The following is a 16,913-nucleotide window of genomic DNA, read 5'->3' on the forward strand; positions in this document are numbered from 1 at the left end:
ATCTCAACAGTAATCTCAGCTGTAATCTCAGCAGTAATCTCAGCTGTAATCTCAGCAGTAATCTCAGCTGTAATCTCAACAGCAATCTCAGCAGTAATCTCAGCAGTAATCTCGGCTGTAATCGCAGCAGTAATCTCAGCTGTAATCTCAGCAGTAATCTCAGCTGTAACCTCAGCAGTAATCTCAGCTGTAATCTCAGCAGTAATCTCAGCAGTAACCTCAGCTGTAATCTCAGCAGTAATCCCAGCAGTAATCTCAGCAGTAATCCCAGCAGTAATCTCAGCTGTAATCTCAGCAGTAATCTCAGCAGTAATCTCAGCAGTAATCTCAGCTGTAATCTCAGCTGTAATCTCAGCAGTAATCTCAGCTGTAATCTCAGCAGTAATCTCAGCTGTAATCTCAGCTGTAATCTCAGCAGTAATCTCAGCTGTAATCTCAGCAGTAATCTCAGCTGTAATCTCAGCAGTAATCTCAGCTGTAATCTCAACAGCAATCTCAGCAGTAATCTCAGCAGTAATCTCGGCTGTAATCGCAGCAGTAATCTCAGCTGTAATCTCAGCAGTAATCTCAGCTGTAACCTCAGCAGTAATCTCAGCTGTAATCTCAGCAGTAATCTCAGCTGTAACCTCAGCTGTAATCTCAGCAGTAATCCCAGCAGTAATCTCAGCAGTAATCCCAGCAGTAATCTCAGCTGTAATCTCAGCAGTAATCTCAGCAGTAATCTCAGCAGTAATCTCAGCTGTAATCTCAGCAGTAATCTCAGCTGTAATCTCAGCAGTAATCTCAGCTGTAATCTCAGCAGTAATCTCAGCTGTAATCTCAGCAGTAATCTCAGCTGTAATCTCAGCGTTACTCTGATGAAATGACAGAAACTTTCCGAGTCTCACCGTGTTTGTGGACTCCGATGAGGAGAGACTTGTCAGCGTCTGCGTCCCACCAAGTCACTGGGATCTCGATGTAGTCGATGTCGGGAAGCGACACCTCCAGCTTACTGTCGGCGCACAAATAATCCAGCTGTTACCGTCAAGATCTGCACCATTTATCGAGTCCTTTCCTCTTGATTTTCTTCTACATCCTCCATGTTTGCTACGTACCTGGCAGGTACCCCCTCCTGAGACTGATTAGCAGCCTCACCCAGAACCTCCACCTTCAGGTAGTACAGCATCCTCACCCTCAGCAGCACCCTGAGGCAAAGGTTGAAAACGAAAACTGAAGCTAAACTAGTGTAACATGTAAAGTGCACTGAGAGGAGGACACCAGCTGCTCAAAATGAGTTTTATTCATCTGGATTGAGGGGAGAAAAGGTTGCAGCTCCTCCCTCATATATTCTACATGGTTCCTTTAAAACTAAGCTAGAGAAAAACCTTCTAGCGTTTACTCAATCTGAGCTCCTGTACTGACTTGTTGCAGTGCTGTTTGAGGTGTTTCTTGTAGCTCTCGTCCTGCAGCACCACCTCAGGGTTACAGTGGACCAGCCAGTCAGCGTTTTTAACGTCGGGAACGTTCAGCTGATTCTTCAGCTTCTTCCCCTTTCTGCCCCGAGGAACCGGAACAGACAGACCTGCGCGCACAAACGAGACGCGTCAACCTGAACGGGCAAAAATAAAGCAGAACGCGTCACGTGTGGGCAGAGAAAATCTAACCCGAATGGTTGAGCAGCGCCTGGTCCTGTCCGTCTTTAGAAGGAGAGATCAGATCCCAGATGAAGCTCTTGATCTTGTCGTCACCTTTGTAGTGTTTCAGGCAGTAAACCAGCAGTGCCCTAAAAAATAAAACAGTCAAATTATGTCTGAATGCTTTCACTTAAAACAAGGAAAGTTCAGCCATTATCAATTATTTAGTATTTTTCTTACCGACAGATGACCTCCATGTCTCTCTCTGCCAGGTGCCATTTGAACCGACCGTGGTTCAGGATGTCCTTCCACCGACCCCAACTGGAAACCAAGATTTAAATGAACAACACGCCTCTGCAGATCTCACACTGTGAACCGTCAGCACGACACACTGGGAGAATCTGGGGCGTCGTACCCGAAGATCAGGAGGTTCTTCTCCACCCTGAAGCATTCGGCGCGGAGGTACCGCCGGTGCGTTCGCCGAGGCGGCGGGTCCGGCACGGCCGCTCCTCCGAGTCGCTGTCCAGCTCGGAAAACTCCATCAGCTCGTCGTCCTCGAAGGAGTTGTAGTGGCGGGTTTGTTTCCTGACGCGCGGCGTGTCGATCACCAGGGACTCCTGGGCAGCCGGAGAGAAAGGAGGACGGGACATAAAATAATTTGGATTTTTTTCGACACTTGCCTGAATTTGTTTTGCATCACACAGCAAATAAACATTTAAGGGACATCGTGCCTTCTCTGATCTGGAGTCGATTTCCACCTCAGCGATTTTTGCCCATTTCTGCCAGAAGTTTGGATCGTCTAAAGAAATGTCCGTTCTGTTGCCGGACGACACAAAGCTGGCCTGAAGAAGAAGAAACGAAAATAAATCTTAAAACTGTTTTATGAGCAGAATTAATAAATTTAGCAGAAAGTATCAAACCTTTGCAAACGTGGAGCCTTTCCCTTCAGACTGGATGGTGATGGTCTGCGTTCGCCTCTGCAGGATCTGATCGATGTCTTCCTCGCAGAACTTGGAGCCTTCGTCTTCCTCGTCCATCAGCGCGCCGTACGCTCCCTTCTTCAACAAATCCTCCACTTCCAGCTTAGAAAGCTGCTGCACCTGCAGCACCAAACAAAACACTGAAATTCAAGAACTTCTCAAGCATTTTCAAGGTCCGTTTTCAAGCTCTTGCAGCACCACACTTTGGAGACAAAAATCAATCAAATAAACCAAAAAACGGCCTCAATTCAGGATTACATGATCCCATTTATTACTGGTATAAATAATGTTTTGTGACAGATTTCAGGGACAAGTTGAACTGAACTATAACTAAATTTTATGAAATGTCTCTCTCGAATTTAAGTGATTTACGGTTGATGGAAAAATAGCTAATAAGGTAAAAATTATTTTCTTAGTTTTATAAAATTATCTGGTTTCAGCTGTAAATATTTTTTCCAAATTTAGGTTTTCAAACAAATATTAGAATGCATTTTTTACAAAACTGTGTAGTTTGAATTTCAAGGATTATTTTGACAGAAATCAAGCACTTTCCAAACGCTGAGCTTTTCCTCCTGTTTCCTCGTTATTCAGACTCTCACCCCGTTGAGGCTTCCTTTGCGGTTGATGTCCTGAAGAACGGCTTTGTCCAAACCCAGCTTCAGGCTGGCCTTGTCGAACATTTCCCTCTCGTACGAGTTTCTGGTGATCAGTCTGTAGACTTTCACCGCTTTGCTCTGTCCGATCCGATGGCATCGAGCCTGAGCCTGAAAAAAACACAACATAAAAGGCTCAGACAAATCAACGTGAGCAGAAATGTAAAAAGAATGTGGTTTAACTGAATGGACCAATTTAAAAACTAAGCTGGTTTAATAAACTTCAGCCTGTTTTAAAGTTGTTTTAAATAAAACAAGTGGCAACTAAAGCAGCAGTTGACATCAGAACTTCTCTCTCAGGGCTTCTGACAGCCCAGATCCAGTCCGGTCCGGTCCGACCCGCTCCGGTCCAGCCTAAGCCGGCCTGTGTCTCCCGGCTCGCTGACTCACCTGCAGGTCGTTCTGCGGGTTCCAGTCCGAGTCGAAGATGATGCAGGTGTCGGCGGCCGTAAGGTTGATGCCCAGGCCTCCGGCTCGGGTGCAGAGCAGGAACACGAAGCGGTCCGAGTCGGGCTTGCAGAACCGGTCGATGGCCGCCTGCCGCAGGTTCCCTCGCACTCGGCCGTCGATGCGTTCGTACGTGTAGCTGAACGAACCAACAAGCAGATTTATGGAAACTGTGGCTGTTATTAACTGTGGTTTTCTACACTGCACTGTGAAAGTAAAATAAAGTAAAAAGTTTCTGAAAATAAATTTTTTTCATTTAAATAAAAATAAAAAATAAATAAAATCCCAACTTTATTTATTTCAAGATATATTTTTATTTCACCGTTTATTTTTTATTTTGTTGAGCTACTTTATATATTTCACTTATTTTATAACTCCAGTTTTATTTATGCATTTATATTTAAAAATAAATAAATAAAACTAAACTCCCACATTAAAAAAAAAAAAATTTCCACTCATATTTAGTTTTATTTTTTTCATTAGGACATTTAATTGTTATTGCTTGATATTAATAAAGTTTGAATTCTATAGAAAATGTCACACTGAAAGACATTTTAATACCCAAAAATAAACAAAACAACAAATAAAATGAATTATGAAGTGTCTGTAAGCAAATTGTCCTTCAAAATAAAAGCACCAGACTGAAGTCTTATCAACCAGTTTCTAGTAGAAAGAGAGAAAAATACTACATCATGAAATGGAAACTACTGAGTTTGTTAATTATTTATCATGTGCTTCATGGATTAATTTGGACTGGAATCAGAGTCTGCCTGTGATGATCGGGCTCACCGCCTCTGGATGAGGTAGTCCTCCAGGATGTCCAGGCATCGGACCATCTGGGAGAAGATCAGCACCTTGTGGCCCCCCGACAGCAGCTTGGGCAGCAGCTTGTCGATCAGAACCAGCTTCCCGGCCGCCTGGATCATCGCCTGCAGCTGGAAGTCCGGCGCCTCCGGGCTGTGGCTCTTCTTGAAGCTTTCCAGAATCTTTTCCTCCGCGCCTGAAGAAGGAAACGGTTTGAATAAAAACGTCGTAGATCTGAAGAATGTTTGCTCCATAAACGAGGCTCTACCTGTGCGTAGGTACGGGTGTTTGAAGCACTCTCGGAGCTCCATCATGGTGTTAATGAGGTTCGGCATATTGTGTTGGTTTGCTCCTTTCGACAGGAAGGAGAAGTTCTTCTCCAGGATGGCCCGGTAGTATTTCTTCTGGATGTTTGTCAGCTCCACCTGGACACACACACAAAAAGCTCTAAAAATAGAAGGAGAAACTTGAACCATCCCCAACAGAAACCCCATGACTGCGCAACAAAAATGTACCAGTCAGGATGTGGAGCCACAATAAAGTTTAAGGCTTTTGATATTCAGAAATTTCCCTGCATTTTCTATAAATTTTCTGAGATTAATGTCAAAATTTCCTATTTTTTTCTCACAATGTTCAACTTTTCTGACTCAGAATTTTCCTTGTTTTGTTTTTTTTTAAATTAATTTCAGAAAATATCTAGAAAAATAAAACATTTTTGACTCTTGAAGCTGAAAAACTCTCCAAAAATTTAACTTTTTACTTTTTTGAAAATTATTCTGAAAATTTCAGATTTATTCTCACAAATTTACAACTTTTCAAAACTCAGAAATGTTCTTGTTTCTGTCTTGAAAGATTTTGAGCTCAATCTCAAAATGTCTTGGAACTTTGGCAGAAATTGACCGTCTTCTATCTCACAAAAGAGCTACGTAGCGAGGAGAGATGTATTAGCAGCTAGTTAGCGCTAGCCTCAACCACTTTGAGTAATTGAACGTAATGAAGACGCACAACAGAAAAAAGTGATGAAATAGTCCTTCATGACAACATTTACAGCCAAGTTACGTTTCTTTCAGTTAATTTAAGACATTTTACAGCATTTTAAGGTAAACTAGATGCTAGGTTTGTGCTACTATTTCAGTTTGTTTTACTTTATGCAGACAGATCCGAACCTCGATGATGGTTTCCTCTTTTGGCGCCAGATTTTTTTCCACATCGTCCTTCAGTCTCCTCAGCATCATTGGTTTTAAAAAGGACTGAAGCTTCTTCACCTGTCGAGGAGCAAAGAGCAGATAAAAACACAACGTCGACGTCGTCCTGGCGTCCTCGGTGCCGACCCAGACCGTGCCGACCCGGACGACCCGGACCGTGCCGACCCGGACGTGCCGACCCGGACGTGCCGACCCGGACCGTGCCGACCCGGACGTGCCGACCCGGACCGTGCCGACCCGGACGTGCCGACCCGGACCGTGCCGACCCGGACCGACCCGGACCGACCCAGACCGTGCCGACCCGGACGTGCCGACCCGGACGTGCCGACCCGGACCGTGCCGACCCGGACCGACCCAGACCGTGCCAACCCAGACCGTGCCGACCCGGACCGTGCCGACCCGGACGTGCCGACCCGGACCGTGCAGACCCGGACCGACCCAGACCGTGCCGACCCGGACCGTGCCGACCCGGACCGTGCAGACCCACCTGCTCATCTGTCTTCAGGTCTCCGAACTCCTCCAGGAAGGAGCTCTCCGAGGGAAACTGCTGCGGCTCCAGGAAGTTCAGCAGACTGAACAGCTCCTCCACCGAGTTCTGCAGCGGCGTTCCAGTCAGAAGCACCTTGTGTTCCTGTCAGGAAGCAGACCACAACATGTTTCACAACACGCATCACAGCCGGAGACGCGACTGAGCGTTGCGGACAGACGCTGACCAGGTTCATGAGCTTCAGTCCCTCCAGCAGCTTGCAGTTCCTGTTCTTGAGGCGGTGGGCCTCGTCGATCACAACGCAGCGCCTGCAGCTTCTTCAGCTCCGGGCAGTCGGCCATGATCATCTCGAAGGTGGTGATCAGGCCATGGAACTTCAGCCCGCCTGAGATCGTGTTGCCCTGCAGCAGAGGATTCCGGCTCAAATTCAGGACTTTTAAAGACCAGCATTAATGAAATTAAGACAAATGTTTTGTCATCAGAAGCGATTCCATTACAAATGTGCGCGCAGAACGTTAATGTCACTGCACTAATGTTAAAAAAACACAATCGTTATTAAACTACGTAGTTATTAAAAAAAACTTCCTGTCTCATAATTTCTGCCAGTATTAACATCCAGTTGTATTTAAAGTCAACTTTTAAAAAGTGAAATTACAGCGTTTTGAGGACAACGGTGCAGATGAACGTCTTCGCCAGCCAGTTTGCTAGTTTAGCCACTTAGTAATTTATCAAACTGGCTAATCCACTGGCGATGGAGCAAAAACCATGGCAACCTAACCGGCTACTGATGTAGCAATAAAGCTAATAAGCCAATAATTAGCTGCTAGTTAGCGTTAGCCTCAACCGTCTGCATGCGACTCAAACTTCTGCCTTACTGAAAAGTGCCGTGACATTTCATGGCTTTAGTTTTAGCTAGATGAATTTCTGGACGCCACCGAGGCGCAGGTGACCTTTCACCTCCTGACTTCCTACCTGCTGGTCTCTGTAGAACATCTCGTACTGCAGGATCATCTGGCGGCTGATCTGCGAGCCGTGGTACGATGACGTTCATGTGCGTCCAGGTGCGAAACTCCCGCTCCCAGTTGGTGATGGTGGACAGCGGCGCGATGATGAGGAACGGCCCGCGGATGCCCATGTTGAAGATTTCGTACAGAAATGTGATCGACTGGATCGTCTTTCCCAAACCCATTTCATCTGCCAGGATGCAGTTTTTCCTGAAACGAGCAGAAGGTGAGCGGGAGGGAAGAGGCCAGAAACAGGAAAAGGCTTCCCAGTGGGCCTGGGCTCTCACCTGTTGTACCAGTTGAACATCAACCAGTTCATTCCCTCCAACTGGTATTCTCTGAGCTGGTTTCCGTTCCGGTAATCTCTGGAGCGCTCCAGCTTCTGCCATTTATCTGGAGGTGGGCGTTCCTGCCAGGCGGAAAATTTAAAATAATCTTTCCAAGATTAATAAACAAAAAAAAAATTAAAGAACTTTTATTTTATACTTTTTTCAAGCAAAGAAACATTTATTTATCAAAGTGATTTGTATTTTGTATTATTTTCTATTATTATTACACTAATCTTTCAATTCATTTATTTTTTCCATTTTACTTATTTATTAATTTATCTATTTTATTTGTTTATCATATTACATGGGCTGATTAAAAGGACATTTTAAATTTTTCTTTTAGTTACTTATTAATTAATTTTTTATCTATTTGTCATATTTAAATTTTTTTAAATTAATTTACTTTTATTATTATATTTATCATATTACATGGACTGATTAAGGAGAAGGTTTATTTGCTTAATTATTTTAGTTATTTTTATTAATTTATCATATTTTATGCTAAAAATAAGGAGTTTTTTACTGTACAATTTATTTTTTATTTACAAGTTTTTTAATTTATTTACCATATTATTGGGTTAACTAATGGGGAGTTGTCACTGATTTATTAATTTGTTTATTACATTTTATGGGCTGACTATAAAAAGATTTTTATTTATTCACTATTTATTAATTAAATGGTTTTTTATTTTCCATACAAGTTTTTATTTATGTTTCTTATAGGTGGAAGATTTATTATTCATTATTTAAATAATTATGCTGCATTGTAAAATGTTTCATTTATATCTTTATCTTCATCGATTTACTCTCTTTATTTTACTTTATTTTTCCACAGATGTGCTAATTTTTGCACTTATATTTTGCTTGTACAGTTATTATCTGCAGCCACTTGGGTGTAACATGACGGTTATTTATATGTGAAATAAAGCTAGATCAAATAGTAAAGTGCATTTGAATCAACAGAGATCTGACATGCTGATCGCTTTCACGCCGTCACTCGTCAGGACTTGAACGTGGTTTCTTTTCGTTTCTCTCACCATGTGTCTGAGGTCCGCCGGACGCTTCTGGATCTCCTCGAACTCCCGGACCTTCTCCGGGTCCAGGTCCTCCTGCAGCTCCCAGGTCGCCTCCTCATACGACAGGCTGCACCACTTCACCAGGTAGTGGGTCACCTCCTGCAGCCGCGCAGAAGCACACGCTGCGTCGCCGCCCTCAACAACCTCCAGCAAATGAAACTTCCTGTCTGGGAACGTACCTCGCCCGTCTCCGTATCCGTTGTAACGGCCACTTCCAGGACGCGGTCCACCTCCACGTAGTCTGGGTTGAAAATGTCGTCGTCGGGCTGAAGGGGGAAAAACGGAGATTATCGACTGGCAGTGATCAGCTCAGTGATCAAATATTCTTCATAAATTATTCTGATTTGGAAAAATTACTGATATTTGGCACTTTGATTTAAAATGCAGTTAAACTAATCATTAAAATTATATTTTAAATAATAAATGCAATAACAGTATTTCTTTAATAAACCATCATGTGTCGCTTAAAACTATACTTGTAACTTCACACCTCAGGCCTTTCTGCACGACTTAACATCAACACATCGAAGGGATTTTCTGTTTTATTTTTAATAATTAGAAAGAAAAAGGAGATTAATTTCACAGAATCTGAACAAAGTAACTCTGCCGCTTGAGAAGTTCTGGTAGAACAGATTAGTAAGACTTTTCATCTTTTCAATATTTGTGTTTTGTTCTTTCAACAAATTGACTTTTTTTTTAGTCTGTATTGTCGATCAATCAATTTCTAAATGAGTTGATGATACATTCAATAATTGGTTAATCACTCCAGGAAGTTTCACCTCAGTGAACAGGTGCTTCATCTGAGCCTGTTTGGTCCGGAATCGTTTGATCTTCTGGTGGATTCTGGGATCTTTCTCCAGTTCTTCCAAAGTGGCCCATTTGCAGTGCAGGTAGGAACTACAGGCGTAAACAGAAAAGCAAAAAGATGATTTAAATCATGCAGCTTTCACTCAGTTTTTCTCCATTTGGATACAAAACCAATAAAGTTCAGTATGAATTAATGGCAGAAACTTACAGGACAGGATTTGGAAATCTGACATTTTTCTCAGAAATACAACTTTTGATTTAAAAAAAATTTAAATCCCAATTCAGGGAAAAGACAGAATCCTGAACAATCAGAATGTTAATTTAAAAAGGTCAAAATTTTAATTGGGAAAAAAAAGAGACAGAACTTTGACTTTGAAAAAATCTGAATTTTATTACATTAAAATTTCAGAATTTTAATGAAAGTCAGAATTTTTATTTTGATTAAAACAGAGTCAGAATTCTGAGGTTAAGATGATAATTTTTTCAGTAGCCTTATTCCACTTCTGTCGACATTTCTACATAGATTCCCCTTTTTAATTAGGATCATGAAGCAAACGGAGAATAATCTGGACGGTTGGAGAAACTTGTTTTTAATCAATTCACAGATTTTTCATGCAGGCACTCAGAGGAGGAATAAAGTCTAGAAATCATTTTAAGTTAGACGTTGAAAAAATGTCTCAAACTGTAAATCCACTGGAAAGGCATCAGCTGTTGTAACTACAGCAACATTTATTTGCATGATTTCATTCATAATTGACCGCCTATAAACATGACCACCCATCATTATGAATAATAAAGATTTTTCCTGCAACTTTATGATGCACAAATAAATTAATCCTAACAAAGTGGAGGAAAATGTAAAGTTCGAATCCATCCAGTTATGTTTTATTCATCATCCTCGGAGAATAAATGACAGAATAAGTGCAGTACACAGGAGTCTCCGGAGACGCTCTGACTGCGAGAGCTGAAACACTTCCTGAACGGATAATAACTGCAGCCTGGGAACAGCGGCCCCCAAAAACCACAACACAGCATTTCTAAACACAAACTGCTGTTAGAGGGCAAAAGCCAAATAAATGTCATAAAAATGTTCAACGAAGGATTTTTAACAGAGCTCAGTTCAGGTCAGGATCCAGTCAGACATGGAATGTCAACATAAAAACAGCTTGAAATGTTTATTTAATAAATTAATGCAGGAATAACTCGGGATCCGCTTTGATTTGGACTTGGTGTGAAAATATCAAGTCCAATAAAATTCAACTGATCAAACATGTTCACATTGGTGGCCATAATTACGCTAACAGCTATTCTCTGTTTCTGAGTTAAATCATTAAACAAATATTTGAAAATGTATTGAATCTGAAGAAGTTTGGATTTATTTGGGATTTTCTTACACAAAGGCACAAACATGTGAGCAAACCCCCCACTGCTACATAGTTAAATATCCTTGTAAATGGGGTTTTAATACTTTCTTAATAGAGCGCAGTAAATTAAGTCAGCAGAAGTAGATAAATAAACCATAAATCAGGATATTTGTTTTAAAAATTGAACAAAATCAAAAGTTTATAAAGAGACTCACAAATTTCTGTATTTGACATAAAACTCCTCCATGTCCTCCGTTTGGTCCTCTGATGAAGTCTAGAGAGAAATTAAATGCACATTGTTAGGAAAATCAACCAACATTATTTCTGAAATAAAAGTAATTTATAATCTGGATGACTCAGGATTTTAAGAAAAGGTAGAATTTTTTTTTACCTCTTTATTCATTTTTCTGACAGCCAGGATTTTCTCGATGATGTTGGCCTCGTCCTCTGGAGGTTCCTGAGAAACAGAAACAAAACATCTTCACTCAAACAGCAGAACCATTACATAAACTGCAGAAAACAACTAGAAATTGCCAGAACATTTAAACCATTGAAACCCATAACCTGGATGAATCTTTTTGTTTTTTTCCAGGCAGATTTTTCCGAATCGGACCAGAAATGTGAGTGGTGTCTTACTTCTGCCTGCCATGCCAGAGCCGTAGCGTTGAGCGCCGAGATGCGTCCGGCTCCCAGAACGGCGATCGTCTCTCCGTCGTCGTCCACCACCTTGAAGTCCAAGTCTTCGTTGTACTTCCTCCTTTTGACCTGTCGACCCGAACGCCGCTTCTGCAGAACGGGCCGCGGACGAAACAAACAAAGCTGTTTGAAAACCACTTACTGGAAACAATTCTTTCAGACTTTAAAGGTTCTTGACCGTGGTAGGAATAACTAAACAAAACAACAAATAAAATGAATTATGAAGTCCCCGTCAACAAAAATGTCCTACAAATAATGTAAGCATGTCGCAATAAGCATCAAATCAAACAACCGGATAATAAATTAAAATAAGCTAAATGGTTTCCATTTGCATGATTTATTGTTTTCCTCTTTTGTCTCTTTTTACCAAAAACTGGACGACTAAAGACTTCAGTTTGCTGTTTTGATATAAAATAAATCATTTTATTTGTTGTTTTATTCATTTGGGGTATTTAAAATGTCTTCCGGTTCCAGTGTTAAATGTTCGCTAGGATTCTAAGTTTATTGATCTGTGAGTATAAAATGTTCTGGCATTATAGCGCCATTATCATTTTATTACTAGAAAATGGTCTCAAAACAATAATATTATAGCTTATCGCAATAAATTCTGGGACAATTCAACTAAAAGGCCTAGTCGAAACCAAAGCACCAGAATGAAGATGTTTATTATCCAGCTTTTGATAAAAAAAAAAGAAAAAAACACTAAATGACACAAATGGAAATGATCAAGCTTGTTTTAATTTTTTATGCCATTAATTGATCAATGAATTAATTAATTGCTTATTGCAACAGGTCTATTAGAAACCAATTTAGTATTTCCAAGTAACTTGACCAACACTGGAAACAGTTTACTAATAGTCATAAAACTTGACTTTGGGATACTTTTATTTTAGTTTACTGTCTAGTTTCACTTTATGCATTTTGTTATTCAGTCTTTATTCCTCCTGAACTCACAGCGCTGTCCAGGGCGTCCTGGCTGTCGTCGCCTCCCATGTTGAGCGCCGAAGTTGAGGTGGTGTCGTCGCTCTCCGCCCCCTCCTGGACGGCCAGCTCCAGCTTTCTCCTCTTCCCTTTCTTCTTCTTCTCCAGCGGCGCCGCACCCGGGTCTCTGAAGGAACAGCAGCATTCTTTCACAACCAGAAAGTTGGATAAGAACGTAAGTCTAAATATTTGTTTTCAGTTTCAAAGCTGGGATGGGAAAGAAGAAGCGAGACGCACAGCAAGAATCAAAGTTAGCATTTTCAGCTAACTTTGATTTGCCTTGTTGCTGAAAATGTTCTATATAAATTAAATTACATTTCCTTGACTTACCTAAACCCTTTAGAACTCAAAGTGAAACAGTGTTGTTATTATAGTTGGGGTGTAGGAAGAAATCCATTTATGAACCATCCAGTCCTGCACTGGGTTTGATTTTTTGCATTTGTTTTGGTATGCAAGTATTTCTTCAAATTGAAATTTAATTTAAATGTCATAAAAATAAAAGCACACGGCTGACCAAATGTTCTGGAACTTTGCTGGGTTGCTAGGTAACGGCTTGTTACGTTCTCGAGTAAACCGGCTCCTTTCGCAAAAAACATCAAATTATTTCCAAAAAGCTGAGTAACCTGGAATAAAATTTAAATGAAAATTTTAAAAAACATGTAAATATAGTGGTTGATTCGGTTGGCAACAGAAGTGACGATGATTCATTTACACCCATTACCCAGGATGGACACAAAAAAAAAGCTAGTTAGCCAGTTGGCTAACAGTAGTATATTAGCCTCAAGTCACAGTTATGACTCAAATTTCTGCCTGACATAAAAGTTTTGCAAGAAAAAATACGAGTTCAAATAGTCCAGCAACAATCAAATTTAAGACCTGAGATTAGTATATTTAAGGCCAACCTACATTTGGCCTTAAATATGCTAATTTAAGACATTTTAAAGCCTTAATTTTAGATGGATCGATTTAAGACTTTTAAGACCTGAATTTAAGACTTTTCAAAGGATTTGCAGACTGCTCACTGATTGTGTGAAATGTCACTAAATGTAGCAGCAAAGTTGTGGTGATTACTGTTAACCATGCAGACGTGACCTGGTGGACAGATCCCTTCACTTCATCCTCTGAGGTTTGTTTTGCTTTCATTCCTTTATTTTTCCTTCATTACATTCTTCCATGCTTGAACCTTCCTCTCTGCTCCTGATCAGATCGGTCAAATCATGATTATGGGTTGTTAAAGAGACAACACTCTCAAATCCAAGGTGTAAATCTTAATTATGAATTTGTACAAATATTAGTTTCTGTAGCCTGAGGAAACAAACAGCTCCTAAATCTGTTAGCAGGCAGCAACTGGCTGAACCGGTTGGATCCGGGTTGGTTGCATCTTTAAGGATCCTTCAGGCGCTCTAAAGACAGACCATAATAGTCTCTGATGAGTTTAATGATGTTCTGAGCAGTTTAATTTACCGGCTGTAAAATCTGCTCCTACATCCAGACCCAGTTCATGATTTCATGCAGGTTGGGTTCTGCTCAGCAGTTTGGCTCCTTCAAGTTTCATTTGAAATCGAGGAATTAAGCTTTTGACAGGAACTGACTGACCAAAAAACTCAGAAATCTGATCCTTTTCTGATCACTGAATGCACCACCTGCTCTGTCAAAAACACTTTTTTGAGGAAAGGAAATACACTCAAAGTTAGGTATTTTCAGTATCAGTGAAGTTTCTAATAAAGGGATATCTGCAGGTTTTAGCAAGTCAAATTTAAGACTTTTAAGCCAGTTTGAATGAAATTTAAGCCTGTCAATGCAGGGATTGTTTGGGAGACTGCTGCATTACAATCAAGCATAGCAAAAACTGTCAATGTTTGTGGCCTTTGGCAGCAACTTTAGGTTTCACACACTGAATATTGCTCTCTTAAAGGGGTAGTATCATGTAAAAATAAATTTTTACATCATGTTATTCTGTCATCAAAAAGACACCTGGCATGTTGCTTTCACTCTTTCATGCATGTTTGAGAAATCCTTTAATCTCCATACCAACCATTGAGTTGTGCAAAACCCCTGGGTGGAACAAGCTCCACCTTCGAGGTGCAGCTCCTCCCCCACTCAGCTCCTTCAGACTAGCCAGCAGCAATTAGCAAACACCTGGTGGAACTGCGCATCAGCTGAACTCATTGTAGGAGCTACGTCTCAGAGAAATACTGGTGAAGGCGTCGTTAAAGGGTTAATAGAGGAGCCATGTTGTTACGACGTCCTGAAGGTAGAGCTTCAAAAAGAGCAGGAGTTTTTAATTATCACGCTCATTTTAATTTATTATGCGATTCATCGACTTACTTTTTATTGTGACAGGCTCACTATGACCTCATTTAAACAAGAAGATAATTTATTTTTAACTAGATGTAAATACCATTATAATGAGTTTATAAAAGCGAAATGCAGCAGGCTGAGCTTTAAATGCTTCACTCTTAAGCCCTGGAATCACCTGAAACCAACCTTTCCATTGTGCCCTGTGTTGGTTATTTGAGTCATGCAGCTTGATTCTGCTTTTCCGAGCTTGTGGTTGTTCTTACTTGGGTTTGCGGCCCCTTTGCTTTGGCGCTGTGGGGGCTGCAGGCTTGCTGTTGGCCTGGCCATGACTCTTCCCATGGATCTGGGCGGCCTGGCTGTTGTTTACTTGAGGTCCTGCTGCAAGAGTGGAAAACAGGAAGACAGTTAGGACAGTCGTTAGTCCAATAAAATCTGTTCTGGCATGGAGGTGCTGTCATTTCAACTTTGAGGAGCATGTCGCCAATTTAAAACATTTGATAGTATTCTACATTCTAGGTGAAGTAAAATAAAACAAAATATGATGTTTTGAAATGTCTCTCACACCCATTACACCTGATTGGTCTGAGAACAAAACAGTAACTTAGAAAGAATTCCCTAATTTCAATAATATTGTTTTAAAAATATACGCTGATAAATAAGTCATTGAGATATTAAGAATAATAAATACATTGAAACAATCCAAACAAGTCATGTTAAGTTAAATGACTTTCCTGCTCAAATTAAATGCTATAAAAGTTGAAAAAAATTCTAAAAAATGTTCTTGCTAAGTTTTCTGCTAATTACCAGATAGAAATAATTTTGGTTATTCTGAGTAAACAAAAACTACAAAAGGTCAGACAAACTTAACTTGAGCCATGGTATGAAAATATCTGGTTTCAGCTGTTAATAATATTTTCCAAATTTAAGCTTTAAATCAAATGTTAGATGGAAATTTATTGCAAAGCTGAGAAGCTGAATATCAAGCACTTTTAAGGATTTCAAGGCCCTGTGGCTAAAAAACCACGAGGTAAGCGTTTCATATCAGTCGATAACAATAGGAGAGACAGAGATCCAATTCCTGGGATGATCGTAAATATTCTTTGACAACAGCCCAAGTCTGTCTGTGTCAATCGCAATATTTATTGTTCTTGATTCTTCCTGCGCTGATTACGATGCAAGAATTTCATGTCGGTGGATGTCGATAATCATTGATCTGTTTTTTGTTTTAAACTGTTGTTGCCGTGACGTTTTTCTGCTTCATCCTCAGTTACACCGCTACACAGCTGTTGCTCGGTAACCAAAGGATTCGTGAGTTAGCCGATTCCACCAAACTAGCTTAGTTAGCAGTGAGGTTATGTGGCTGAAGCCTTTCCTTTGCCTACATCTCCCAGAATGCCTTGTGGTTCTGGATCAGAAATTATTGATTATTCTATCAGATGATTATATATTGTTGATTTATTGTTCAGATGCAGCTGCAATTTAAATGCATTAATAAAAATGACACCATTTTGGACGTTTCTACGAACCTTGGTTGGCCGGCACAGGAGGAAGGACCTTGATCTTCGGTTTCCGACCTCTTTTCCCAGGAATTTTGACCGGGACTGGAACCGGTCCAGAAGCCGCGGGCGGCTCTGAGGTTTTCCCACCTGCCGCATTCCTGGGATCTGTGCCGCTCTCCTTCCGGCTGCCCTTCCCCTTGGTGCGCCGCTCCTTCCTCTCCTTGCCCTCCTTCGGCTCTTTGCTCCTCCTCAGCGTCAGCACAGTCGTCTCCTTCTCCTCCTTTTGTCTCTTTGGTTTGCTGCTCTCCTTCTCCTCCTCTTCGGCGTCGACTTTCTCCCACTGCCTCTTGTCCTTTTTCTTCCGTTTCTTCTTCACCCTGCCCCCGCCTCCTCCCTCATCTTCCTCGTTCAGGGAGCCGTGGGACCTGGAGGCGTGCAGGCCGACCACCGCGCAGTGATTGGCCGTCGATGTGCTGCCCACTGGGGTGAGGATCCGGAGCTGGTCCTTGGAGCCAACGACCAGGTGTCCCCGAGGGATTGTGGGAACTGCGGTTTGTACGATGCTACCTGGGTCCGAGGCGGCGGCGGCGGCGGCGGGTGAGGCTGGAGGCGGCGTGTGCTTCGGGAGGCCAGTGAACATCTGGAATCAGAAAAACAAAATGAGCAG

General features: G+C 41.3%; 1 pseudogene; it reads right to left on the reverse strand.

Moving 5' to 3' along the window:
* The window catches only part of LOC129356175 (chromodomain-helicase-DNA-binding protein 6-like), a 51,860-nt pseudogene that overhangs the window by 16,803 nt on the left and 18,144 nt on the right, over window positions 1-16,913 (reverse strand).

This window comes from Poeciliopsis prolifica, unplaced genomic scaffold, assembly GCF_027474105.1.
Source record: "Poeciliopsis prolifica strain line A6 unplaced genomic scaffold, Auburn_PproV2 SCAFFOLD159, whole genome shotgun sequence".
Lineage (NCBI taxonomy): Eukaryota > Metazoa > Chordata > Actinopteri > Cyprinodontiformes > Poeciliidae > Poeciliopsis > Poeciliopsis prolifica.